At 42.2% G+C, this 27,228-nt stretch overlaps 1 protein-coding gene and 1 long non-coding RNA gene across 10 annotated transcripts in view; one reads left to right on the forward strand and one right to left on the reverse strand.

The window, feature by feature from the left end:
* KCNQ1 (potassium voltage-gated channel subfamily Q member 1) overlaps nucleotides 1-27,228 on the reverse strand; it is a 498,864-nt gene that overhangs the window by 267,229 nt on the left and 204,407 nt on the right. The gene's annotated exons all lie outside the window — the stretch shown is intronic.
* Nucleotides 14,085-27,228, forward strand: part of LOC128338486 (uncharacterized) — a 52,445-nt gene continuing 39,301 nt past the window's right edge. Inside the window, exon 1 of the long non-coding RNA XR_008312640.1 lies at nucleotides 14,085-14,192. This is a non-coding gene — a long non-coding RNA (uncharacterized LOC128338486). The remainder of the gene's footprint in view (nucleotides 14,193-27,228) is intronic.

Here is a 27,228-nt window from a genome sequence, read left to right on the forward strand (position 1 = left end):
GTGTGAGAATCACCAGGAGCTTCGCAGCTCCCGGAGGCGGTACGCCTGGGTTAAGGGCACACCAGCAGCCTCCTGGCCGGCATCAAGCAACTCCCCATAATGCTCTGCACACTCACACAGTGCATTATGCCAGTTCCAGGGGCCTCCTGGCTCCCAAACCTCTCTGCTGCCAGCAGAAACCAGCAACTGCCTGGGCGGGTGATCCGCCCGCCAGCAACAACGAGAGGATTGTTTGTGGGGGAAGTAAGATTTTCGAGACTTCCTCCCCTTGCCTCTTCTGGCCCTTCTCAAATCGTGAGAAAAGGCTCAGTATTTCAAACCATAACTGAGGGCTGATTTCCACTAGGAAAACACATTTTCTTATACAGAAAACATATAGAAGCTGTAGCCAAGTGGGCACTTCCTATTGACTGTGAACATATATAGCTGTTTTTGAACACTAACATTACATTTTTAGCATGCACAAAGAGGACAAAGCATAGGCTTACATCTGTGACTTGTGAAGGAGCCCTGAAGGTACTGTTTCTTTCCCATCCCACCAACTCTAATTTCAGTTAGTATTACTATATGAGATGAGAAACACAACAGGTTAAAATGACATTATTTGGTTGTGTCACTTTTATTCTAGTTTTTGAAAGTACACAAAAAGGCCTACTATATTTAAGGCTTCTTAGATGTGAACAATTGCATTGCGATAAGAAGCCAGAATGCACTGAGATCACTGAAATATTGCTCTCTCAGAAACTAGGTCAGTATTTATTGCTTGGCATATTCAGACTTATGAAGAAATATAGCTCTGTTGACAGTATTTATTCTTGTAAACACATGGTACAAAAAGACCAAGTCCTTAAGAAGACCCAGGGGCAGCTTAAATTATCTGAAATCTGGATTTTCCTGAGGTGAAAATAATTCTGATGCCTGCTTGATTAACAGAGAGGCCCTGTCTTGCTCCAGGTAGTAAGTAAGTTTTCACAGGTAGTAAGTAAGTTTTCACAGTATTATCAAGATTTGCCATAAGCTATTCATTTACAGAATATGTGGTAACTCTCTTTCCAGCAATGTGCAAATCTTTCAAAGGGTTCCAAATTTAATTATTTTGATTTCTTCTTCATCATCTTCATCTTCATCCTCCAGGGTTAGCTGCCTCAAAGTTGAAGGGCTCCTGCCCACTTTTCTTTTTAACTTCTGGAGATGTACGTTGGGACTAAAAGCACCAAGTGTGAGATTCCACATGCACATTGGACAGTTGCCACATTTGGCAGCTGCCAACCATCAAAAGGAGGGGGCACACATTTTAAACCCCCCCCTTTTTTTAAAACCAGGATTGGAAAGAGTACTTGACAATGGGGCTTGGTGGCTGTTTTGCACATTTCCCCCATAGCATTCTTTGCACAGGAGAGGATTAGGAGCATTTGCTCCTAACTCCTGCACTGGCTCCCAGCCCATTTCTGCGCCCAATTCAAAGTGCTGGTTATAACCTTTAAAGCCCTAAATGGCTTGGGACCAGGTTACCTGAGAGAGCGCCTTGCCCCATATGTCCCTACTCAAACCTTAAAATCTTCTTCAGAGGCCCTCCTCTGGGTACCCCTGCCAGATGAGGTGAGGCAGGTGGCTACCAGGGAGAGTGACTTTTTGATGGTTGCACCCCATTTATGGAATATCCTCCCTGGTGAAATTGGCCTGGCTTTGTCACTTTTTTCTTTTAGACATCTGGTAAAGACCTTTTTATTCACCCAGACCTTTTAAATTCTGGTTTTCAGATTTGATCAGATTTTTAACTAATTTTAAAATGAGTTTTTATGCGGCTTTGTATTATATTTTGTATTTTATCATTTTTGTCTGTTATGATTTAATGTGTTATGTGTTTTTATTGTATATTTTAATCCTATGTTGTGAGCCGACCAGAGAACAATTTGTTATGAGGCAGCTAGTAAATAAAGTGTATTAATTCTTATTCTTATTAATTCACCTCAATAAACAAGCAAATATGTGAAATAAATATAATGGCTCCTTTACTGTGCAGGGAGCTGCTGATCCAAGGGAGAGGTGGGCTCACTGCTTCTGAGGCACTCTGCAGCCCACCAGAACTGCTTTCAACAGCTGGGCTGCTCCGTGGCTGATAAAAAGTGCATCATCACACTTCTGATGATGTGTGATACTCCCACTGGGAAGGATGGGAGTAGTGTTGATGTGTGACTCCTTAATAGCCATGGCGCAGTCCCACCTTGACAAACAGGGTGGATGGAGTGTAGAGTAGTTTGGAAGCAGCAAGTGCACCTCTCTCTCAAATTGGCAGCTTGCTGTACAGTGTGTGGCCCACTGACAGTAACACAAGTGCAGGTGACAAAAGGAAAGAAACCTGCATTAAGTCTTTACTTTGTTTAATAACAGTTTATAAAATAACCATTTTTAAATGAGGAGAAGGAGTTTACCGAGTCATATAGAGAGAGCCAACCTAGCCAGTCAACAGCACTGGTGCCAGAGAACGGGTAAGGATATGGGGCTTTTAAACTTTGACACCATGTAGAACAAAGCTTGGAGAAAAGGAGCAGAACAAGTTGTTATAGAAAGAACTAATCAGCCTACTTTCCTTTCACTGTCTCTACAACTAGACCAAATTTGGTTCAAATCGAGGTCCACAAGTTAGCTCTCTTGCACCTCAAATGTTCATGAGTCTCCATCTTGGATTGAGGAGGATGACATCATTACAAACTACACCATTGAGGTGTCCCTGTGTGTCACTTACTACAACTGTACCAAATTTGGTTCAAATCGGTTAGACAGTCCTCAAGTTAGTGCACTTGCGCCTCAAAAGTTTGCATGTCCACTATCTTGGGTTGGGATGGATGACATCATCACAAACTAGACCATTTGGGCATCCCTATGTGTCCCTACAGCTGTAGCAAATTTGGTTCACATCGGTTAGGCGGTTCACAAGTTAGCCCACTTGTGCCTGAAAAGTTTACACATCTGCCATCTTGGATTGGGGTGGATGATGTCATCAAAAATGACACCGTTTAGATGTCCCCATGTGTCCCTATAATTGTACCTGATTTGGTTCATATTGGTCCAAGTGTTGTGAAATTGATGGTGGGGTGGACATACATGGACGGACACACACACACAGAATGCTGGGTGATTTCATAAGCCTACTGGAAAGAAGGCTAAAAATGATAAAATTGATTAAAGAAATCTTCCTGTTCAGATTCCTGGACATTTTGTGTCTTGGACATGTTTCTTACATTCTGGACAGGACGTCCAGTTCTCAGACTGTCCAGGACAATCCTGGACATATGGCAACCCTAACACGGGCACTTTTCAGTCCCCCCTTCCAGTAGTAGTTCTCAGCATTCTTGAACATTCTCTCTAAAAGCTGTGAAACTTCCAGAGTAACATTCAGTGGGGCAGCTCTCAGCTGAAGCAAAAATCAGAAACATCTTACACATGCACACAAGCGTTTCTGGATCCCAGCCAGAGATCCAAAACTTGTCACGTCACAAATGAAAATAACTCCTATTATGCCAAGTGAACTTTGCCTACATTGCAAAATCCATATCAGATTTTGACAGTGTTAGAAGCCAACTCTACAAGGATGTTCAGATTGGAACATAATCTATGATTATTGATGACTCTCTCAAATAAAGCCTTACATTGTTTCTTGTGGTCTAATGAACAAATGGTTAATGGATTCCAACTAATGCTATGAAAACCATGTCTGCACTGCACAGTCAGTAGCCCTATACTCACATTTGGCTCCATTAGTATGTGTATAGCCAGAAAGGAGAGTGGGCTCATGCACTGGAGTTAAAGCAAAAAAGGGGGTTTCTGTATAGAATGGGTTCTCACTTCTCACCTACACATCAATGGGTAGAGATCAGGAGGTGTGGCTGTGCTACTGCCGTGCCCTCCACCCACTGCCCTGTGTTATGCACATGCATGGGTTAGCTGTTTCATGCAGGAAAATGAGAAAATTTTCATCAGTTTTAAGTTATGACTGGTTGATTATGTTCCCAAAATCATTTGTTTCATTCTTTTCCTCCTTCCTAAATAAGGAATTTTAGGCTTCTTAATTGATATGACCCTAACTTTTAGGCTTCACAGCAACCATGTTATTATTGTGAGCACTTCTGTTTAGTGCTGTAGTTGCCCACTTTTATGTCAATGTTCCTTATGAAAATGCCTTTGTGGCATTTCCAATCACTAGTGAGTCCTATTAAAGTCCTTGAGGAGTGAGTCCTTGAGGAGTGAGTCCTATTAAAAGTAGAAAACCATTCCCCGGCTGGATTCTCATAATCCAGATATACCACACGTGCAAAGGAATGTCTGTAGTCTGGATCTTGTGCCCTCTCCACCACCCTGTCTTCAATGCAAAATGGGTTAGGGTGGAAAATAATGCAAAATGGGTAATGCAAAATGTGTTAGGGTGGTGGTGAGTGTCCCACCAGGCTAGGAGGAGCACAAGCTGAAGGGAAGCCTCAAGGGCCCAGCAGGCTCCCATCCGTGGCAGTGCACAGGGTCCTAAAGGCCTCACCTGATCATTACTGATCTCAGGGGTGTAGCTATAATGGAGTGGATGGGTTCAAAAAACATGGGGCCCCCAGCTCCTGAGGGCCCACCAGCAACACCCCTCCCTATTTCCTGCACTCCAAGGGGCCACTAGAGAGAGGGGCAAACACAGCCCCCCTCTCCCCTAGCTACGCCCCTAATTGATCTGTTAAAACAACATTAAGTGGACCTCCCATTAACCAATTTTTAAAGAACTAATAATGCATTAGACTCAAGAAAATCTGTCCTGTGCTGTAATTGGCTTATGCATGCTCACCACTCAGCTCAAGTCCCCATGACTTGATAAATCATGGTTAGTTTAATTCTTTGGCCTGCAACATCTACACTACTCCCTCCCCCCACCCGCCCACACACATACCTGAAATTAGAAAAATTTACGCAATATGCTGGTGGAACTTGTTCAGCCAGAATTCAGTTGAGAATCTGTGCACAGTTGAGTTAATTTATACAATATACTATGGTGCAGAACTTGGAATTTCCTAGCTGAAGTATCTGTAATTTCTTTGGCAAAGAATGAACATCCCCGATAAGGCAAATGTTCTGCCAGTTATACTCTCAAGGCCAAAAATGGCAGACTTCCCAACTTAAATACAATGTTTAGCGAAGTCATAAGAACATGTCTGCAGGGCATGTATATAGTCTCCGTTATTTCAGTCCAGTGTTTATGAATGTCACTACAATACTTTAATGAAATTATCCTCTACAATACTAGCAAGATAAGACACATGTCTCTGGTCTACAAATGAAGCACACAGAGGCTTGACATTTTGCCCATCAAGACCACCAAGGACGTCTATTGTGAATAGGATGCTGAGCACTAGGGATGTTCACAAATTGTGATTTGAAACACATCCCTGCTGCTCACCACCACTTCCTGTAGCAGTGGCGCTCCCTCACCATGCTTTCATGCAATGCTGGCACTCATGGCTGCCACACTTTCTGAAACCGTTCTGAGGAAAAGTTAAAAATGTGTTTAGAATTGCCTGCTTGCCCATTTCTTTTGTGGATAGTAGGTAGCACCCATCATGCTATCCAGCCAGTGTTCTCTCTAATTTTTTTCATCTGTGTGCGGAATGAATTTTGTTCTGAGTGGCAGTATCAAGGAAGTGTGCGCGCACATGCATTCAGAATGGGGCCTTCCTGATTCAACCTGAGTGGGATTTAAAATTAACTGAGAAGACATTTATTTATTTATTTATTATTTTATTGCTAGATTTATATACTGCTTTTTGTTAAAAACAACCCCAAGGTGGTTTACAAAAGTTAAAACACATAATAAAAATGAATTAAAAGTATTTAGCTAAAAATATAAAACCAATCCGATATAAAAATATATAATATACAAAATTAAAAAAAACTATACATGGATAAAAACACTTGTAAACTATACATGGACATCAAAACACTTGTAAGCGCACGCACATGCGTACGCCTTAGAGGGAACACTGCACCCAACCCTCTTTGGTGTCCCCAGGAACTACCAATGGGGAACAATGGGTGTTTCAAGTTTCCCCACTGTTCCCTATGGCTGGAATAAGCTGCACTCACAAAATGCACACACAAGTTTTGCATTGCAATTTGCAATGCATTTTGCAACCCTGCCTAAAAAAAAACTGCAGAAGCACACAGTATAAGGAAACTTGTCCCTCTCAACACAGAACACACATTTTAAACACATCCAAAAAAGGCAAAAAAGAACCACTGAACCAGAATCCACTGTCAGCCATAGTGCCTGCACTGCAGTAACATAATTAGCACAAACTGATCTCTCTCACACAGTTATGACCCCTGACTTCCTAGCATTGCAACAGCTACCACAGCAGGACCCTTAGCAGCAAGCATAGCCATAAACTCAACTAGAGCAACTTCGGCACAAGTTAGTCTCAAGACCAGACACAGAGCAAATCACAGCAATCATTATGAAATAAATAATATATCTATCTATAGCTACACACACACACACACACACACACACACACACACACAGACAGCTGCCACTGTCCATTTCTCGCCACAACACTATCTCACAAACAAAACAAACCACAACTCAAGGAAGAAAGGCACTCAAGTTCTTCCTTTGTAGAACTCGAGATCCAGCAAAACCAGATAGTTATAGCAGCAATAGCACAAAATATTACACTCAGTTCTGAGAAAAGATAGCTCAAAAGCAAACCTTCCTTCCTCCTCTCCTTATGTATCGTCTTCAAGAGAGGCACACTATAAGGGCTCTCTATGTTTCCCAATCATCATTCCCTCTAACAGGGAATTCCAGACGTTATTGACTACAACTCCCAGCATCCCCAGATGTGATGGCCTTTGTCTGGATATTATGGAAGTTGCAGTCAACAACATCTGGAATTCCCTGTAAGAGGAAACAGTGCTCCCAATCTCTTTGAATACATTTTGAAATTCCCTCCTTTTGTGTTCCCCCTCCCTCTCCCTCACCAATGGGGACACAGTTGCCTATGAGAACACTTGATCTGCATGATAACAAGCCAAGAAGCAAGGGAATCACAAGCCAATTGGAAGCCAGTGCCAGAAAACCAATCAGCAAGGGGAAAACAGGCCTCCAAAATGGTGCTTGAAATGTTTCTATTGAAACAGGGTTGTTCTGCTCTGAGCTTGAAATAGGCTCTTTATTTAAAGGGTGTTCTATTTTGAGCTCGATCCATTTTGAGTCAAAACATTTTGATGTCGAAACGTTCTACACATCCTTAATCACCATACCTCTAATAACATAGAGCCAATTTATTTGGTTCTACTAAAGCAAAATATTTGAAGCTGTTCAGAAGCTTCAGCTGGTTCAGAATGCTGCTGCAAGGATGCTCATGGGTGCGAGTCGCTTCACGAGTATTACACTAATCCTGCGTCGGCTTCATTGGCTACCGGTCCGCTTCTGGGCTAGATTCAAGGTGCTGAACCTTTAAAGTCCTACGCGGCTTGAGGCCAGGGTACCTGTCGGACCACATTCGCCCATATGCATCTGCCAGGACCCTCCGATCATCATCTCAAGCCCTGCTCATGACCCCGCCACTAACAGAGATCCAGTTGGTGGTGAATAGAGACAGAACTTTTTGGTTGTGGCCCCTCGGCTTTGGAATGCCCTCCCTGAAGAGCTTCACCATGCTCCCTCCCTCAGTGTTTTTTTTAAAAAAATCTTAAAACACTTTAAGGAGGCTTTTTAATATCATTATTATTTTGTTATATCTGGTAGGTTCTTTAGATTTTTTAAAATTTTCAGTTTTAATTTGAACCTAATTGTTTTTAATCTGACTTTTTTTTTTTTTAAAAATGTAATTTTATTACTTTTATCTGTGTCTATCTTATGGTTGTAAGCTGCCACGAGCAGTATTGCACTGGAGGGGCGGGGCATAAATATTTTAAATAATTAATAATAAATAAATCAACCAGGATTAATGGCCACTAGTGCCTTCCCAAGGCTGCAGAGCTTTGCACACCACCCATCCCACTCAGGCCTGGTCTACCTATCTCATCTTCCCAAAGGTCTCTCACTATTCCTAGCTATGTATATGCTTTTAAAATACACACAAATATATGTTGAATGTTTGTTTGTTCATTTCTATACAGATTATCAAACTGCTCCCCAAAGTATCATTTATAGTGAAACCATAGAAAGAAGTAATGATACCAATCTTCAGTAGGTTTGCAAATTTTCAGTCAGAGACTGGACCTTAGTTTATATAATCTGAACAGGATTATTTATTTAGCACCATCAGTGTACATGGAACATTTCAGGGTAAAACACACCAGGAAAGGCACAGAGAGATCCTGCCAGAGGCTACTGATTACCTTCTGCATTGCTCTAGACACCTCCAAACTCTTCCATTTTTGTCCTTACAACACTCTTGAAATTGCTAATATTTGGAAGATGGAGGACTGAGGCTTTAAGACAGTTGGAACTTGAATCAAGGCCTCCCAAAGGCAAACCTAATTGCACTGGATCTATCATATTCCCTACTATTTCAACAACAGACCCTGAGGCTATTCACACGATGGGAGAAAATCGGGCTAGCGGAGGCTAGCCTGATTTTCTCCCATCGTGAGAACCGCCACGCTTGGCTGTGAGCCCAGTGGTTCTTAAGCGGGTAATCTGCTAAACTACCACTGCCCTTAAACCAGGTTTGTGGAGCGAGCACTCCGCAAACCCGATTTTTAAAATTGTGTGTTGCCGTGGTGTGGCTCCGTGGCAACTCACAAGTATACCCCCGACCTGGAGGCTTAAAAGCAGCCTCCTGGCTCAGAGGTCTCTCCAGCATGCCCTGTGTGCTTGCGCAGGGCATGCTGGAGCTTCCGGGGGCTGCGCGGCCCCCAAACTCCCAAGCCCCCACTGGCTCTGTGATGGAGCTGGCAGTCGTGTGGGCAGCTAGTTCGGCCACCTGGAGCAGACTGCTGGGTCATCTGCGCAAAGAGCGGGCTAAGCCCGCTCTCCCTGCTAAACTTGCCGAGGCGGTTCCCACTAATTGTGGGAACCGCCTTCCTATTTGCCAAGTCTGCTTGTCCAATGTTACCCATGTGTTGCCTCACAATGTTTGAGATGTAAATCATGACATTATTCCCATATGCAGATGTAGAACTGAGCCTGACACAATTGTTTGCCCAAAGACAGGCAAGTGTCTTTAAAAGGGAGCCTTTCCAAGCAGCACAAAGCATTTTTTGTTTTCTCTTTACCTCTCTGCAGTTATCAGGTAGATTTGCTTGGTAACTGACGCGGGGGGATACACATGTGGACATCATGTTATTTTCCTGTACATTTGTACATTGGTAGGCTGAAGAAATGTTGTTGTCTAGAGGGGTGAAATACACACACATGCGCGCCCTCCTCCAATTTTCAGAAGAAAATAAAGAATTGACAGTGTTCTTACAGATGTTTAAGTTATATGATAAGGTAAGGTAAAGGTAAAGTGTGCCGTCAAGTCAATTTCGACTCCTGGTGACCACAGAGCCCTGTGGTTGTCTTTGGTAGAATACAGGAGGGGTTTACCATTGCCTCCTCCCATGCAGTATGAGATGATGCCTTTCAGCACCTGCCTATATTGCTGCTGCCCAGTATAGTACCATTGGGGATTCAAACTGGCAACCTTCTGCTTGTTAGTCCAGCATTTCCCTGCTGCACCATTAGGTAGCTACAGGAGCACGGACCCAGATGATCTGCACTGCTGCATGCAGCGTGGATATATGGAGGCTGGGATGATGCGTCCCAGCCTACATGTATCCCACAATGCACTGCACAATGAGCATGAGGCACTGGAGAATACCCCCATGAGATGGGCACTCTAGGTGCCTGTCTCTGTGCAGCCTGAGCATCCACACAACCTCAGCGCCCGGATTAATGGCACACTAGCATCCTTAACCTTGGTAAAATGCGTGGATAGAAAGCTATTTCAGGCAGGCGGGCAGCGCTGGGATCCACGCGGATCCTGGCACTGCACACGAGCAGCCTAACCCAGCCTGGGCTTCCCTTGTGTCAGGGCATGGGCAAGATTAGATTATCCATTTCACTCTTTACAACTGTGGGATGTTGAATATTTCATTGTTAATTCACCCAACATATTTCTCCAGGGTTAGGCAACCTATGGTTCCTGGTCCACATTCTGATCATGAAGGTCTTTGCTTTGACCCACACAGCAAGCATGCTTTGACCCACACAGAACCAGTGGTTCTGCTGGAAAAGAGAACAAAACATTTCTGAGGCAAGGTCTTGGTGGACTGAATACATCCCACAGGACAAATGCTGCTCAGTAAGACATTCTTCTAAAATGAAAGAAAAAAAATACTGTGCATCAGAACAGGGGGAAATGCTAAACTAGCTTTGTTAACAGAAGGATTGGATTTATATACTTTTTTTTAAGGTTACAGCACTAATTAAGTGATAGTGCCACTTTTAGTCATTTGTAGATGTAGCACAAAACCCTTTCAGCTTGGTTTTATACAGTCTCCATGTACAAGGTTTTAAACACACACACACACACACACACACACACACACACACACACACACACACACACCCCTGAATCAAACCATTTGATCTTTGCACAATATTAGCTGCTGTTAGCCTAAGAGTGATCCTGCTGAGGGGTGGAATTTTTTGAAGGCTTTACTTTAAAACACCATATGATACAGCTAAGAGACCAACTCTAAAATATGAAATGCTAACTTTCATTTATATGACATACTGTAGCATTTACGTAAATAAGCCAGATTTAGCTTATGTTTTTGATATTAAATACAATGCCCCTTAGAGAAGCCCTTGCTCAGCTCTTTTCTTCTGGCCTTGAGTAAATAAATCTACATTGCAACTCAAGAATACGCTGCCACGTAAGCAGTTGGAGAGTTAGGTCTTTGTTTCCAAATGTTTGCAAAGCTGGAAGTTCTAGTATTTCTTTCTTTCTTTTTGGAAACTTGGTAACTGGAGCAGTGAAGGTACAGCTAAAAGCAAATTCTACCACCTTTCAAGAAGCACATGCAATTATTTAATTTCAAGTTTGTTCCAGATGGCAAGAGTGCCATCAGGCTCCAGGGTTTCAGTTGCAATACACATGAATGGTCTCTCAAAGTGACCTGCCAGCACAGCTGTCTGGCAAGACTATGAAGTGCTTTTATATAAACAAGGTTTGAATCCACCAGCAATACATCATGTGGAATGTGCCTGCTGGGGAGAAAAAGTGACGGAGAGGGAGAGAGAATACAAGGCTAAGAAACTGCAGAAAAAGGTCTTAGGGAAAGAAAACAAGCTTCAAATGAGAAGACAAAAATTAAATAGAGAAGAAAAAGGAAAGAAAAATAAAAAGGGGGGGGGAGTTAATACCTTCCATGTAGTGCACTTAGGTTCAGGGTGACAGTTCCTTTTCAAATCCTACACAAAATGTGCAAAATATAGGCTTAATGCCCATACCAGCTCCTTTTGGGAAAGTTGTCTCCATTTATATAAATGATGGCAGCTGGATTTCTGATGGGGCACACCTTCCCATTCTCTAGGGTATTGGGGGGGAAATGCTAATATTATAATGGCCTTATACAAATTGATGGTGTGGCCACATTTGAAGTACTGCATGTAGTTCTGGTCATGTATCTTAAGAACACTGAAGAACCGGGAAAGGTGCAGAAGAGGGGAACTCAGATGATTAGGAGCCTGGAGCACCTTCCTTATGAGGCAAGGCGACAGCATCTAGGGCTCTTAGTCTGGAAAAGAGACAACTGCGGGGAGACAGGATCAAGGTGTATAAAATTATGCATGGAGCAGAGAGAGTAAGTAGAGAGAAATTTTTCTCCCTCTCTCACAGCACTAGAATCAGGGGTCCTCCCATGAAACTGAAGGGCAGGAAATTTAGAACCAACAAAAGGAAGTAAGTTTTAACAAAGTGCAGGGGCACACCTATGTCATTTAGGGGCCTGGAATGCCCCTGGCGGGAGCCCCCCAATGCCAGCCCCCCCCAAACCTACTGTGATCTCACGGGCTTGCAACGATCTTTCTGTGCAGGTGTGCCTCACAGTTACTCAGATATGCTGGGCAGAATATCAGGTGCAGCATTGCTCTGGTCACTGCTGCCACCGCCGGGGGTGAGTGGGGGGAGAAGGACTGCTGGGCTCACCCCCCGGGCAGCTGGAATTGTTTTTAAAGGAATGTTCGGTGGGGCGGCTGCAGGAGGAGGCTCCCCCGGCCATTTGGAGGCCCCCCAGACCTTGGAGGCCATGGGTCGGGTCCCCAAGGTCCGGGGGTTAGAATGCCTCTGACGAAGCATATAATTAATCTATTTTATTAGATTATTAGATTAGATCATGTGGCAGAATTCTCTGCCACAGGATGTGGTGATGGCCAGTAGCTTGAATGGCTTTAAAAGAGGCTTAGACAAGTTCATGGAGGACAGGTCTAACAATGGCTACTAGTCTGGTGGCTATAGGCCACCAGTCTCAGAGACAAGATGCTTCTAAATACCAGTTGCAGGGCAGCAACAGCAACAGAGAGGGCATGCCCTCACCTCTTGCTGTGGGCTTCTCAGAGGCATCTGGTAGGCCACTGTGGGGAACAGGTTGCTGGACTAGATAGGACTTGGGCCTGATCCACCAGGGCTGTTCTTATGAGTATGTGTACAAGGGAGGAGGGCAAGGAGTCTCCATGCACAGAGCAGATCCACTGCCTCCTCCACATCCCAAAAGAGTCACTGCAGGCACACACATTTGTACATATAATATTTAATTATCTTTAATATATCAATATGCATAATCAATATGCATCTATGTCCCAAGATTACAGCAGTCAAATCAGTAATGCTCCTATTTGATTACATATGAATGGAAGCAAAACAAATAAATACAATAGGAAGTGGTATTCTCCCTGCAAATTAATATGCTAAGAATATTAATAAATGAACAGAATACTGCCTAATGAGATAAGACCATGGATCAATAGTTCAGCTCATTGCCAACTTCAGGAAAGTATTTAATGTATTTTGTATTTGTCTGTGGTGGGGCATTGGCAGAAGAAGAAAAATGTCACAGCAACCAAAACAGTATTATTCTATTATTTCTAACAATGTCCTTTCTATTTTTAGAAGCAATATCCCCTAGAGAAACAATGCAGCCTCATTCAATGTGTAATTTACACGCACCTCTGATTAGCTGGTCTAAGCAAAGCTAAATGTATAGAAGGTTGTAATTAATGCATAACAGTGCTTCACTACAGTTACTCAAAGCAATGGCCTCAACAACTGTATGTAATAAACCAATTCCAAAGGTAATTTGCACACATAGTTTATAAAGGCCCTGTAGCCTTTTAAAACATATGTTTCTTTGATTATAAACAGCTGATGTACTACAGTAGGTTCAATTTTTCCAGATAGGCTTCCAAAAAAAGGATTACATTCACAGCAGAATAAGATGAACTAAGTCACACTATAAGATGGAACCACATTGTCAATTTCACCATACACTGAGGCTGTTCTCACGAGCAGCCAGACCAGGCTTGGCTGCCTGTGAGAACCATTGAGAGCCATGTGGCTTCTGGTGGCAACTTGGCGGCAAACCCAGCTAGGAATCCTGCTGGTTAGTCAAGGTTGAGGCCGCAAGCACACCCTTAACTTGGGATAACAGCTTGTGTGTCAACAGTGACTGCAGGGGTGTAACTAACATTAGGCAAGGGGAGACAGTCGTCTTGGGGCCCCACTGCCTTGAGAGGGCCCCCAGAGGCATGTCACATGACTCCCTACCCGCCTGTGTTGTACCCCCTATGAATTATGTTGAGTCTCTTGGAGATCAGCAGTAGCAGAGAGTAAAAAAAAACTAGATTCAATGTGAACTAGATATTCACCGTATTCATAATGGGGATGTGAGTGTGAGTGCACTATATATTGTGAAGTGTGTTTGTGTATATCAGCGAGGGGCCCATTTTAAAATCTTGTCTCTGGGCCCACTCCAACCTTGCTACACCCCTGAGTGACTGGGGGGATTTCCACAATGCACCGCACACTTGCACAGTGCATTGTGGGATTTCCGGGGTCTGAGCCAATGTGTCCAAGCCCCTGAACCTCCACGCTGCCTGGGGCAGCAGCAGCTCATCTGGGTGCGTGATCCGCACACACAGCAACTCTTCTGGATCATCTGTGGGGAAGGTAAGCCCATCTTCAAGCCTGCTCATGGGATCATGAGAAAGAGCTCATTGGCATTTTAATTTTTAAAATGCCAAACACCAGTTGTTTAGAAAACCTGATATTCTCTTCCACCTCTTTTCTAAAAATATCTTAAAACTTTATAAAATTCTTCTATACTAATTATCTCACACAGAAAATGTCGACTATAGCTTGGAATATATTCTTTGTTGATGCAATTCTATTTTCTGTGTACAGGGTAGAATGGGCTCAAGGGTTCCTGGTGCACCAGGCACATAGTCCTTCCACTTTGCCCATATGGCACACAGTGCCCAGGCTCCACTCCAGGAGCATAAGGAGTAAGCGCCCTGAGAGGAGTGGGAGTTGTGAAGCTAGGCACCCAGCAAGCTGAACAGAAGTAAGGAAAAGGAGGAAACATGCTGGAGTGGCCTGCTCCTTCCTCCTGGCCCTCTCTCTTCACCAGTTGCTTAGCAACAGAGGCAGCTATTGTAGTGGAAAATTAAGGCAGGGGGTGGGAAGGACGGAGGAGGCCATCCCAACATTTTCCATTCTTCCTAACCCCTTACTTGCCTGCTCATGGATTCCCCATCTCCTGTCCTCCTCCACAAATGGAGAGCAGGATTGCATCCCAAATCAATGCACTATGGAAAATATATGCAAACTTCATGCAAGTGAGAAGGTCTCGCATGGCCTACAGGCCACAGCCTTTTTTCTTGGGAAAACCTACTATTTCCTAGACTGTAAACATCTTGTCCTGCTTCTGTGATAGATCAGGAGGTAGAAGGAGGGGCTGTAAATTCCATAAGTCAAATGATATGAATTGTGTGGCACAGAAGGATGTTGTGACAAGACCTTTCTGGCTCCTGTACAGAAGTATGATAATAGCAGCAACTGTGCCAGGCTGCTGTCTGGATCACCTATGAAGATTGTGCCTTAGAGCTGGAATAGGCAATATGTGAGCTGGCCCAACAACTGTGCATAACTACCCTGAGAAAAACAAGCTGAGAAGAAGAATCCTAAACTATCCTAAAAAGGCTAGCAACCATGGAGAAAAACATAAAAACATGGCTCCTGGTACAATTCAATCTAATAATATATTTGTTTCCCTCTGAAAGAGAATAGAAGTTGTTTCCTTTATGATAATAAAGCCACCGCATTTGTACTGCAGTGTAGGCAAATGCCTGCATTTATAGATGACTCTTTGTGAGCCCAACAAAGATCAATGCAATTGTGATAATTCACTGTCTGCCACAGGAAAGATGCTGCTGTGAAATATGCCCCCACCCTGCCCAATATGCGATAGGAAGGTTTCACATGGCTGCCAACACAGCAGTAAGCCCGTAACTTCTTCATAAAATGTTGGGTTATGAGAGCGCATGTTCCTGGCAGGCATGATATCTGAACCCACCCAGGTCCAGTTCTCAAGATTCTCCCAACTTAAAAACCACAAAACTGTTAACTATGGCTGAGGTGAATGATTACATAACTCCTGCAACACAGACTATCAAGTACTTAGACAATAGCCAACAGAAGCATTTTTTTTTCTCCATCCCACCACAAACCCCTTCCCAGAAAACAGACCTATGTCTTCCAGATCATTTCTCATATAATCTAGACCTTCTTTGCCCAGTTAAATAGATAGAGGGTTTGACTGATGGTAATTTTTTCCTACACCAGCCTGGCTTATCTCAACCACCAGCGATACAGCAAAACGAATCAGACAGTGAAGAGTCACCACACAGTTAATCCAATTTAATTAACTACATGTCTAATAACATTTCCTTTAAAAAAAAAGATATGATTTGTAATGTGTTCTGTGGAGAAAAACATACCCTGGCCATGACCTGAGCTTTTCCTGTGGCCGTGCCAGGAAAAGATACCCAATGAAGTGAAAAATAAGTTTTTTTAAAAAAAAGATGTTATCCAGTTCAGTTTTTAAAATAATGATAGTTAAAGTTTATTTTTAACAGCATTTATGGTATTTACAGCCTGCTTCTATGCATGTTTATTCAGAGGCAAGTCCAATTGGATTCAGTGCAGTTTCCTCCCAAGTAAATACAGATATGATTGCAGCCTTAAAAACGAGAGACCAAACGGTGCTTGAAATAACTTTTCTACTATGGCTAAAATCCTACGCATACTTTCCTGGAATTAAGCCCCATTGAACACAGTAGTACTTACTTCCAAGTAAGCATGCATAGGATTGCACTTCAGGTTCTCTAAATGTTGTTCATAATCCAATAGCCCTGATGTGTATAGAGAACTCTGTATGTACACTAGAAGGAATGAAGGAATACTCTGTACATAACATAAGAAATCGCCATCTACATGTGAAGCATTTTTCTTATGGAAATCCATACGAAAAGACGATAATGGAAATCCAGAGCTCAAACGCCATTGCAAAAACACAATTCTTCAATGATTAACATTGTGCTTAAAGCCCACAGTCTGCAATGGGACTTGAGCATGTCTAATGTCTGGATTACATCCATCATTTTCAACATATTTTCTTAAGGCCACTCCTGCATTCTGTTTGCAAAGGGTAGGATGTGTGGAGGCTATGTGGAAAAGTGAGCATGTGGGAAGGAAGAAGAAGTGTGCTAGGCTGGCCTTCTCTTTCCCTTAGGCCTCTTCCCTTGCCTCTAAAGACATCAGATTCCATTGTGAAATGGCAGGTGAGTGGAGGGTCCATCATGGAGGACAATGGAGAAGGCCAGCTAGCTACTTCCCCCTGCCCACTCCCACCAAGCGTATAAAATTTTAATGGCATCCACTTTTTTCACCAGCCGCCCATTTGACTTATTCATACTCTTGGTAGGTGGAGTGTGTATGTCCCTGGGATATTCCATGCTCCAGTGGGAGGAGTGGAGGATTTGAATTGCTTTGAAATGACTTGCACATTGCTACAACAGAGCAAAGGAAAAACCTCCATCCTCTGCACATTTCGTGCAAGATTTGCATCCTAGGCTGTAAAATAAAGAAATCAGAGGGGGTGACTACTGACAGGTCAAAGGCTTCCTTTATCTAAAGCAGGCCTGCTCAACTTTGGCCCCCAGCTGTTTTTGGACAACTCCCATAATCCCTAGCAACAGTGGCCAATAGCCAGGGATTATGGGAGTTGTAGGCCAACATCTGCAGGAGGGCCAAAGTTGAGCAGACCTGCTCTAAAGCCAGCTCTTATTCCCAAGTTTATATTTTGTTTTTCCCAGACAGGGTGTAGAAATAGTTTCTTTTGAGTAGAGATATAAAGGAGGAAAAGTTGGTTTGATAAAAAGAAAGAAGCATTTGAATTTATAGAAATATACTAAGGAAGATCATTATATACATACCACACCTGGCACAATTTCAGCTCTGCTGAAGTTCATATATGAATTGTCCATGTCACAATAAACTTCTACTAGATAATATTTTTAATGTCCTGAATTATTTTTTAAAAACCTTATATGTTAAATGTTTCCAGAAAGAAAAAGTGTTACCCAAAACTTTTTCTTATTGTGCTTCTTCAATATGTATGAAGCGCTTTAATAGATTCAGTAAGAATGCATTCCAGTTTAAACTGAACTATGGCCACAAATAGGGTCTGTTCAGCGTATGCCACGTAATTAAAAAGAAATGCATTTAAAAATGAAAAAATCTGAGCTATAGATTCAGATAGTTTCACTGCTTCCTCTAATACTTTTTTAAAACACTCATACACACACTTAAACAATTTAAAATACCATGACTTTACTTCCAGACTAACATTGCACATGCCAAAAAATTGTTTCGTGCACATAACAGGGAAGGGGCGGTTTTTGCTGCTCACTCTTTTCCTCTGCAGTACACTGTGTCTTCTAAAAATGTGACCCTTAAGGACCTCTCGGGGGACATATTTTTGGGATGTACAGTGAATTCCAGAGGCAAAAAAAATCCCACCCCTCTCCTGTGGTGTGTGTGAGAAACATTTTTTGGTGTGTGAAACCTTAGTCCAGATGTCAACTCACATCTGAAAGTCTTATAAAGCTGCTACACAGGTGAACCACTTTATATTTGGTTTTAAGCTCATATAAATAAATGAAGTGACATTATGAATCACTGCAAATTCATAAATGGTGGATTTCAGTTTCCACAATGTAAATATCTTTTCATTCTTCAAAATGAATTTCCTGCTATTTTGTTGGCCAAAATATCATCTTTGATATCTAAAGTACAAAGCTCTGTAAAATAAATTTCTTGTTTCAGTGAAGCCAGCTTTCAGGTTTTTGTTTGTTTGGGTTTTTGTTTTTTTTAAGCTTTTTATTAACTGAGCTCTGTTTATAGCTCAAGGGCATGAAGATGATATATCTTCAGAGAGAGACATAAAAGTGTTCTTGTCCTCCTCTTGTCACTGAGAAACTGCTTTTTCCAGTTATTCAGACCCTACCATTTCCATTACCCTTTCTTATTCCTTTTTAAATTAGTTTTTCTTTGAAAGATATGCACCCATCATTAAAGCACACATTTCCCCTCCCTGGTTTAAAGACACAAAAATACTTTTCATTACAAGGCTCTCCACACTGCAATGAGGATCCTGGCCCACTAACTGCATTTCTACAGTGATCACACTGCTGTTGCAGAATTGGGACCAGTGCCACCGAACCCCTGAAAGTAAAATTAATTGTTACTTTGAGCATATTTAAAGGGTTTGTGCCTCCTCTCCGTGCAGTCCCAATCTGCATTGGGCCAAAGGCACTATTTTATACGGATGAAACAAGCATGCAGCTGTATAGCACGTACTTAAAATAATATGTGGTCTGATTTGGAGTTCCCTTCTTTGTATGCCAAGTACAAGGCTGTTTACTCCCACGCTGGCCCATCACAGACCACCCCTCACACTCCTCCAGTCCCTCCTGAACCACCTTGCTTCCTCTTAACAGTAAGCAGAAAGCAACTGCCAGCGCTGCTTCCCAGTAAGCTGCCTCTATGCACAATCCTGCAACACATGACAAAGGCCAGAAGGTGGGAAAGGAGTGATCACATCATTGGTAGAAGGATTCGATAGAGCTAGCTCTGAACCTTACGTTATCAGAAGATTCATTCTTTTCCTATCAGCTAGTCTGATCTCCTGCAAGTGAGTGACAATTATCATAATAGAAAGGAATGGACAGATACAGAATGACAGAAAAACACAGTGGAGTTCCAGCAAGCAGTTTCACCCACAATCAGCACTAAGCTTACTGCTAAAGGTAAAGTGTGCCATTGAATTGGTGTCGACTCCTGGTGCCCTGTTGTTTTCTTTGGTAGAATACAGGAGGGGTTTACCATTGCCTCCTTTTGCACAGTATGAGATGATGCCTTTCAGCATTTTCCTATATCGGTGCTGCCCGATATAGGCTTCTCCCATAGTCTGGGAAACATACCAGCAGGGATTTGAACCGGCAACCTCTGGCTTGATAATCAAGCCATTTCCCCACTCTGCCATTAGGTGGCTAAGCTTACTACTACTTCTACAACAAATATTTATTACCACTTTTCAACATATATTCTCAAAATGACTTCATAGATAGATAGATAAGGTGGTTCCCTGTCCCAAAAGGACTCACAATCTCAAATTAACATAAATTAGACACTAGCAACAATCACTGGAGGGATGCTGTACTGGGATTGCATAGGGACAGTTGCTCTCCACTTGCTAAATATAAGAGAATTGCCACTTTAATCACCAGCACTCAAAGGCATGGATTCACCACTGCTTCTTTGGTTACCCTTACTAGGGTTGCCATGCCCCCCGGAATTCCAGGTATCACCTAGATTTTAAGCATCTCACCCAGATTGCTTAGCCTAGCCGGAGTCGCCTGGATTTCAGCATTCTTTCTTTGTTTTCTTTTTTTTTAAGCTAGCCCTTGTAGAAGCAGAGTTATGGAGCAAAATGGGCAGTCACTATTCTGCTCAACTGCTGGACTTGGATTGAGAGAAGAAGAGCACAGGAGGCTTGCTGGGAGGGTTTCACTTTCACAAGTACAGTAATCCCCTGAGGAATGTTGCCTTGTTGGTTATAAGCAGGGGATATCTATCAGGCAGTTGAGAGGATAGCTTGCTTTTGATGTGAATTACTACCTGCCTACCAGGCTGTGTACTGTAATGTTTAAGGACTTTCTTGGCCTTACATTCAATGCATGCCTACTTAGAAGCAAGCACTGTTGGTTTCAATCAGATTGTCTCTCAAATAAGTGGGTACAGAATTGCAGCCTTAATTAAAATGCTGTGCATTTTTTTGTTCTATTGCTGCTGTTAATATGTCAAGGAAAATGGTCAGGCAAAGATATCTTCCCCAACTATTGTTGGTAGATATCCAGAGCAAATGCAAGTCAACTGGAAAGTGCAGCTGTTAATTTGCATATGCAAATTATTTGCAAGCCAATCTACATGATATGCAAAGTAGGCACCTGGATTTGGAGAGCCAGGATATGGCAACCCTAACACCTACAAACTACAACAGTGGAAAGCTCTGTCTTCCTAGCTTGTCTAGAATTTAGATGTGTCTTCTTCCTCCATAGGTAGGAACCAAATATTCATTCATTAATTCATCCATCCATCACATGGATGGAATTCATTCACTCCATCAAGGAGGAGTTTTTCAAAAAATCACCCTTAGCATTCTCAAGTCTCCTCACTTTTTCTTCTTTTTATAAACTAGTGAGCAAAGTGTTGCCCATTTGGTGAATCTTTCCCAAACAATAGGCACTGAAGTATGTATGCAACCCCCAAAGCTTCGCACAGTGTCAGCGAGGTTAGTTCACAGTTGAAGCCACAGTGTTTGTATCAAAACTCCAGTCATGAAACTTTGGGGAAACACTGAAATCATATACAATAATAAAGTTAAATTCAGACAAGAATTAAATAAATAATTCTGTTTCTGCTGCATCAGGGTGTTTCTCACTGTGTAACCCAGTGAACACTAACTACTCATTAAAAGGTCCTGGAAAGGAACACCTGGATCCAATTTTTTTTTAAAAAGCATGTCTTTTAGAAAAATAACCTAAATGCCATGCTTCACTTGCTTCACATTTTCCCATAGAATGGCTATATAGTTAGTTTAACTGTAGATGGCAATTAAGCTAGAAGAGCAATGAACATTGAAAATTCCTTAGTATGGTAAAAATGCCAGTGCACTCATATAGATTTTCATTTTACAACAAAAGTGCAGAGCTACCTTCATCCACTGAGGGCAGAACTACCACATGACCTGCAAAAACACAGGTTTCCAAATCCACATTGGTCAAGCAAATGCAAATAGGGTGGGGGCATTTGTAGGAGAGACTCTATGAGCAGGAGAGGGACTGCTTAATCTTTCCTGGGCCTGGATATTCTGCACTGCAAGTGCTCCGCCAGGGCCCCCTTCCAACTTAGGCTGTTTTCTCTTCAGTTGCTTATTTCCTACTATGGATATTTATATACCGCTCTTCAACCAAAGTTCTCAAAGCGGTTTACATAGAAAAATAAACAACACGTAAATAAGATGGTCCCCTGTCCCCAAAGGGCTCACAATCTAAAATGAAATGTAAGATTGACCCCAGCAACAGCCACTGGAGGTATGCTGTGCTGGGACTGGATAGGGCCAGTTGATCTCCCCCTGCTAAATAAAGAGAATCACCACTTTAAAAAGAGACGCCTCTTTGCTCAGTTAGCAGGGGTTAACTAGGTTCCAAGGTCCCTCTGGCATCTCTAAGATAGGGCTGAGAGAGATTCCTGCTTGCAAGCTGCTGCCAGTCTGTGTAGACAATGCTGGTCTGACTCAGTGTATGGCAGCTTCCTATGTTCCAGTGTTAATAGGGTCTAAACTGAATCAGTCCAAATATAACCAGAATAGATCTAAGCTGGACAGTGGTTCGATATAGGTGAAATCAAGCTGTTTTTATTTGGACCCAATTTAGCTTCTGAAGCTTCATACAGGTGAAACTCGGAAAATTAGAATATCATGCAAAAGTCCATTAATTTCAGTAATGCAAATTAAAAAGTGAGACTGATATATGAGACAGACGCATTACATGCAAAGCGAGATAAGTCAAGCCTTAATTTGTTATAATTGTGATGATCATGGCGTACAGATCATGAAAACCCCAAATCCACAATCCCAGAAAATTAGAATATTACATGGAACCAAGAAGACAAGGATTGTAGAATAGAACAATATCGGACCTCTGAAAAGTATAAGCATGCATGTGTATTCAGTACTTGGTATGGGCCCCTTTTGCAGCAATTACTGCCTCAATGCGGCGTGGCATGGATGCTATCAGCCTGTGGCACTGATGAGGTGTTATGGAAGACCAGGATGCTTCATTAGCGGCCTTCAGCTCTTCTGCATTGTTTGGTCTCATGTCTCTCATCCTTCTCTTGGCAATGCCCCATAGATTCTCTATGGGGTCAGGTCAGGCGAGTTTGCTGGCCAATCAAGCACAGTACACTGTATACTTTTCAGAGGTCCGATATTGTTCTATTCTACAATCCTTGTCTTCTTGGTTCCATGTAATATTCTAATTTTCTGGGATTGTGGATTTGGGGGTTTTCATGAGCTGTACGCCATGATCATCACAATTATAACAAATTAAGGCTTGACTTATCTCGCTTTGCATGTAATGCGTCTGTCTCATATATCAGTTTCACCTTTTAATTTGCATTACTGAAATTAATGGACTTTTGCACGATATTCTAATTTTCCAAGTTTCACCTGTACTGCCCTAGTCATTTCATTTGTCTACAGAGAGTCATGAGAAACTTACTAACCCCACACTATTTTTAAGGCAGAAACTATCTATGATCTTAGCCATAAGGCCGAGAAGCCTTATTTGGAAGTCTCCCACTTCCAAAACATGGTTGTTCTTTATTGGGTTTCACAAATTCTTTTACTGAAAAAGAAGCCCAACTGAAGATTATTTTCCGTGCTCTGGAAGAATTTACATACCAGATATTTGTGCATTGAACTTATTGGAAAGTCAGTGGTGCTTACTCTAAAAGCATCCCCTAACCCCAAATGTAAGCTGGGTTTGCTGTGGTTACACAATGATGGCGACAAGGTATTCTGTACATGCCCACAGGTAGGCTGTAATGTATTATTACTTTGTGAGTTCCAGGACCGAGTCTAAAAAACAGATCATGCATGCCAGAATAATGGTAGACTGGAAGAGGTCCCAGCATGAAGCCCAGAAAATCTTGCTTTAAATCCAATGCAGGCTTCCCTAGATGAGGAGGGGGAAGGAAAAAGAGCATAAGATAACTGACATGAGAAGTAAATGCACAAGAACATCATTCTGTATTTTTAAAACATTGAACTTCTGTGTGTCAGGAATGGGTTAATGAGCTAGCACAGCTTGTGGCTTTTTGTTTGTTTGCTCTAAGTGCTTCACTCCAGCTGGTTACTAAAAGAAAAGGAAAGGTATGCAGCAGCAGCAGCAGACAACTTTCCTTTGTTGAGTGTTAGGACTTGGGGGAAAGCAGATACACAGCTTCAGCTAGGCCAGAAAAATATACTACATGCATATGTAAAAAACACCACCACCACCCACAACCCACCACCACCACCACCACCACGGAGAACCCTGATACCCTCTCCTAGCTAGCAGCGTATTTGGCTGCGGTTGGAAACTTGGTATTACCAGTGGGGACTGAAGCCCCCAAACAGCCCTTATATTTGACACCTAGGCATCCCACCTATTTTTGCATTTTCAACAGGAGATTTTGACAGCCCATAATAGGCTCTCTCCAGTTCTTCCCATGGGGCAGCTCTGTGCCAAGCCAGCCCTCACATTTTCAGCAGGGGAATATTTTTATCTCCCTCCAGTTATATCAGTAACATGCCAAAACCTACACTGTAAGAAAAGGATCTGTAAACTAAAGTCAAGGTATATAGCAACAATAATGGAAAATTAATTCTAATCTATGGATCATACCAAAGGATGACAGAAATACTTCAGGACAAAATTCCCTGCAGAGAACAGAAGCAAGTTTACTAGTAATAAGACATTGACAAGCAAAGGAATTTTGCTACAAAGTCTGTGTGAAATAATTCCACTCAGGGTTGTCAAATTTGTGATGATATCCTGAACCCAAGTTTCTGTATACAATAAATAACAAAATATTTACAACTTTCAGAATACTAGCTCATGTCTAAATAGTTAATGCAGTTAATTCTTCTGTGTGAAACAAAGGCAGCCAGGCTCAATGCAAGTCCCATTTCTGTCTAGCTGTTAAGCATATGAGCGTGTACTCTTTGGCTGTACATCAAGAACAGCTGCCTGAAATGTAACACAACACAAAATGTATCTAATTACAATCTGGAAGAGACATGCTGGACACACAATACAGATCTTTTCTTAGCAGCAAATGAGAACAGTGTCTGCCAACTGCAGCTTTTTAAAAAGTCACCAAGATCTTTGTTAGCAAGTTAAATCATCTGAGAACTCCAGCCTAATATGAAGGTGATATTTTACCTAGAAAATCTGAATCTAAGGCAAAAACATCTATCACTACATTTCAGCACCAGGAAGGCATGGTCCCAAGCTATATAATTTGTGGCAGGCTTTGAGCAACATTTCCTCCACGACTATCTAAATCTTCATCCTATACTTAAGATATGTTGATGACATCAGAAAACAGAATTACATTCTGATTTGCAAAAACGACATGCTAGGAGCACATGTCACGCTTGCATTACAATGCAGGCCAGTTACTTAAAGAAGAGTTTCCCTTTCATTTTATACATTATGCCTGCATTTCACATTCTCAATAGCGCTATCCATATATTATGTTCAACACATGTACAAAACACGAAGAAAATAGCTTGATTGGTAAAGGCAATTCTCACAATTGCTGGGAGGGCACGGGGTGGGGGGTGGGGGGCCTGTTCTTAACCGACCTTCCCTCCAGATGAGCAAACCGTCCATCGTCAGTCCGCCTCCCACATGCCCACAAAGGCAGCCCTGCTCCATGCAGCTCTGTGAGGCACGGAGCAGGGCGGAGGGATCCGGGGCCAGAACTTGTTCTTCTGGCCTCCGGATATCCCACAATGCAGTGCGCGACACACGCATTGCACTGGGGATTCACCCATCAGATGGACGCTCTAGGTGCAAGTGCACCATTAGCCATGGCTAACAGCCAGGTTCCTTAAGAGGGTTAGGAACATAGGAAGCTGCCATATACTGAGTCAGACCATAGGTCCATCTCGCTCAGTATTGTCTACACAGACTGGCAGCGGCTTTTCCAAGGTTGCAGGCAGGAATCTCTCTCAGCCCTATCTTGGAGAAGCCAGGGAAGGAACTCGGAGCCTAGATGCTCTTCCCAGAGCGGCTCCATCCCCTAAGGGGAATATCTTACAGTGCTCACACTTCTAGTCTCCCTTTCATATGCAACCAGGGCAGACCCTGCTTAGCTTAAGGGGAGAAGTCATGCTTGCTACCACAAGACCAGCTCTCTTGCTACCACAAGACCAGCAGGTGGGGAGCAGAGGGATCCCGCAGTTTCTCATGACCAGCCTAATCCTGACTGGGCTGCCCCAGACTTGGTTAGGCTGGTTTTGAGAACAGCCTTGTAGGGTAAAAAGCTGTTTGCAGCAGCCATAAATACTCTATAAATAAAAGCTCATTAACTGTAGTGACCACTATAAGTATGCAGGAGAATGCAAAATAATTTCATTCATTTTCATCTGTCTGATTTTTACCATTTGATTCTCTTCATTATTGTTTTCAGTCATTCTCATTTTTCCATTCATGTTCATTTTATATTGATTTCAAATGGTGACCCATCCTGATGCTTGTAACTTTGGTGCTTTCCAACCAAACTGAATGGTTCTGTCAGGAATCATACTGCTCTCTTAGGGCATTATACTGACCATGCTTAAGAAAGATTGAATACCAGAAATCCATTTTATATGTTATTAAAAGGACACACATAAGAGTTCTATTGATTTCTGAGACAGAAATTCAGCAGCTTTTCTGTTGCTTGAAAGTTTTATGTTTCCCATACAACTGATGCAGAATTTCAGGTATTTTATTACTCAATGTCTGAAAACTTTTAGATACCTAAATCAAACATTTCTCATTTTTAGGCAAGTTTAATAGGTGCACAACTAGGACAAGTTCTGAATTCATTTCAGTGAAAGATACCCAACAGCTTTTCTGCTGCTTAAAGCTTCTTTGTTTTTCTAACAGCTGACACAGCATTTTCAGGTATTTTACTTCTATTTCAAGTGATCATACCTGAATTCTTTCAGATATACAGGGCAACGTTTTCTCATTTTGCAGGCAGTTTTAAAAGGTGCTCAACGACTATAAGCTTTGCCTTGATTTCAATGGGGAAGACTCATCAGGTTTTCTGCTTTTTCCCATGCTAGTGTCAGGAAATTTCTAGGCATTCTCCAAACTCTCTAAAGACTCAGACCTTCCAGATTTCAAACACAGAGGACAGACATTTGTCATGCTGTGGACAATTTAAAATGGCACGCGATGAGCACAAGCTATGCACGGATTTCAAAATACCAATGAGTACTAAGCATTCCTTGACCTATACATTTTCCTTTCACAGGTCTGGCTTTTTGTCCTCAACCAAATTCAACTTCTTCACTCTCTCCCAAACTATATTTGACAGTGGCAGACCCATTTCTTTAAACTGGTTCTGTCCTAGTCTTTATAAAGCAGGGGAAAGTGTCCTGCTTTATACATGAATGGGCAGATGGTGTTACTATCACATGTAGTTTAAGCCTCTACTTCTTTTTACTTAAAGCATTTCTCCTCTGCTTCATCCTGCTGTGGTCCTCCTGACCTGAGTACAACTTAGGCCTAGGACAAGACAATATATGGCCCTACAAACACAGGACTCAGTGGCTTCAGATTAATTACTGTGGTTTTTTATTTTATGTTAGCTTATTTGAAAGCATATGTGAGTTCATATTTTGCTGTATTAACACAGAGTGTAGAACACAACACCCCCAGCTGGATTATTCTTTGGAAAATAATATGGATTATTCCAAATAAACAACATGAGTAAAGTTCAGATGACATTAGTATTTGGCAGCTTGTAACAAGAAACA

Source organism: Hemicordylus capensis, chromosome 1 (assembly GCF_027244095.1).
Source record: "Hemicordylus capensis ecotype Gifberg chromosome 1, rHemCap1.1.pri, whole genome shotgun sequence".
NCBI lineage: Eukaryota > Metazoa > Chordata > Lepidosauria > Squamata > Cordylidae > Hemicordylus > Hemicordylus capensis.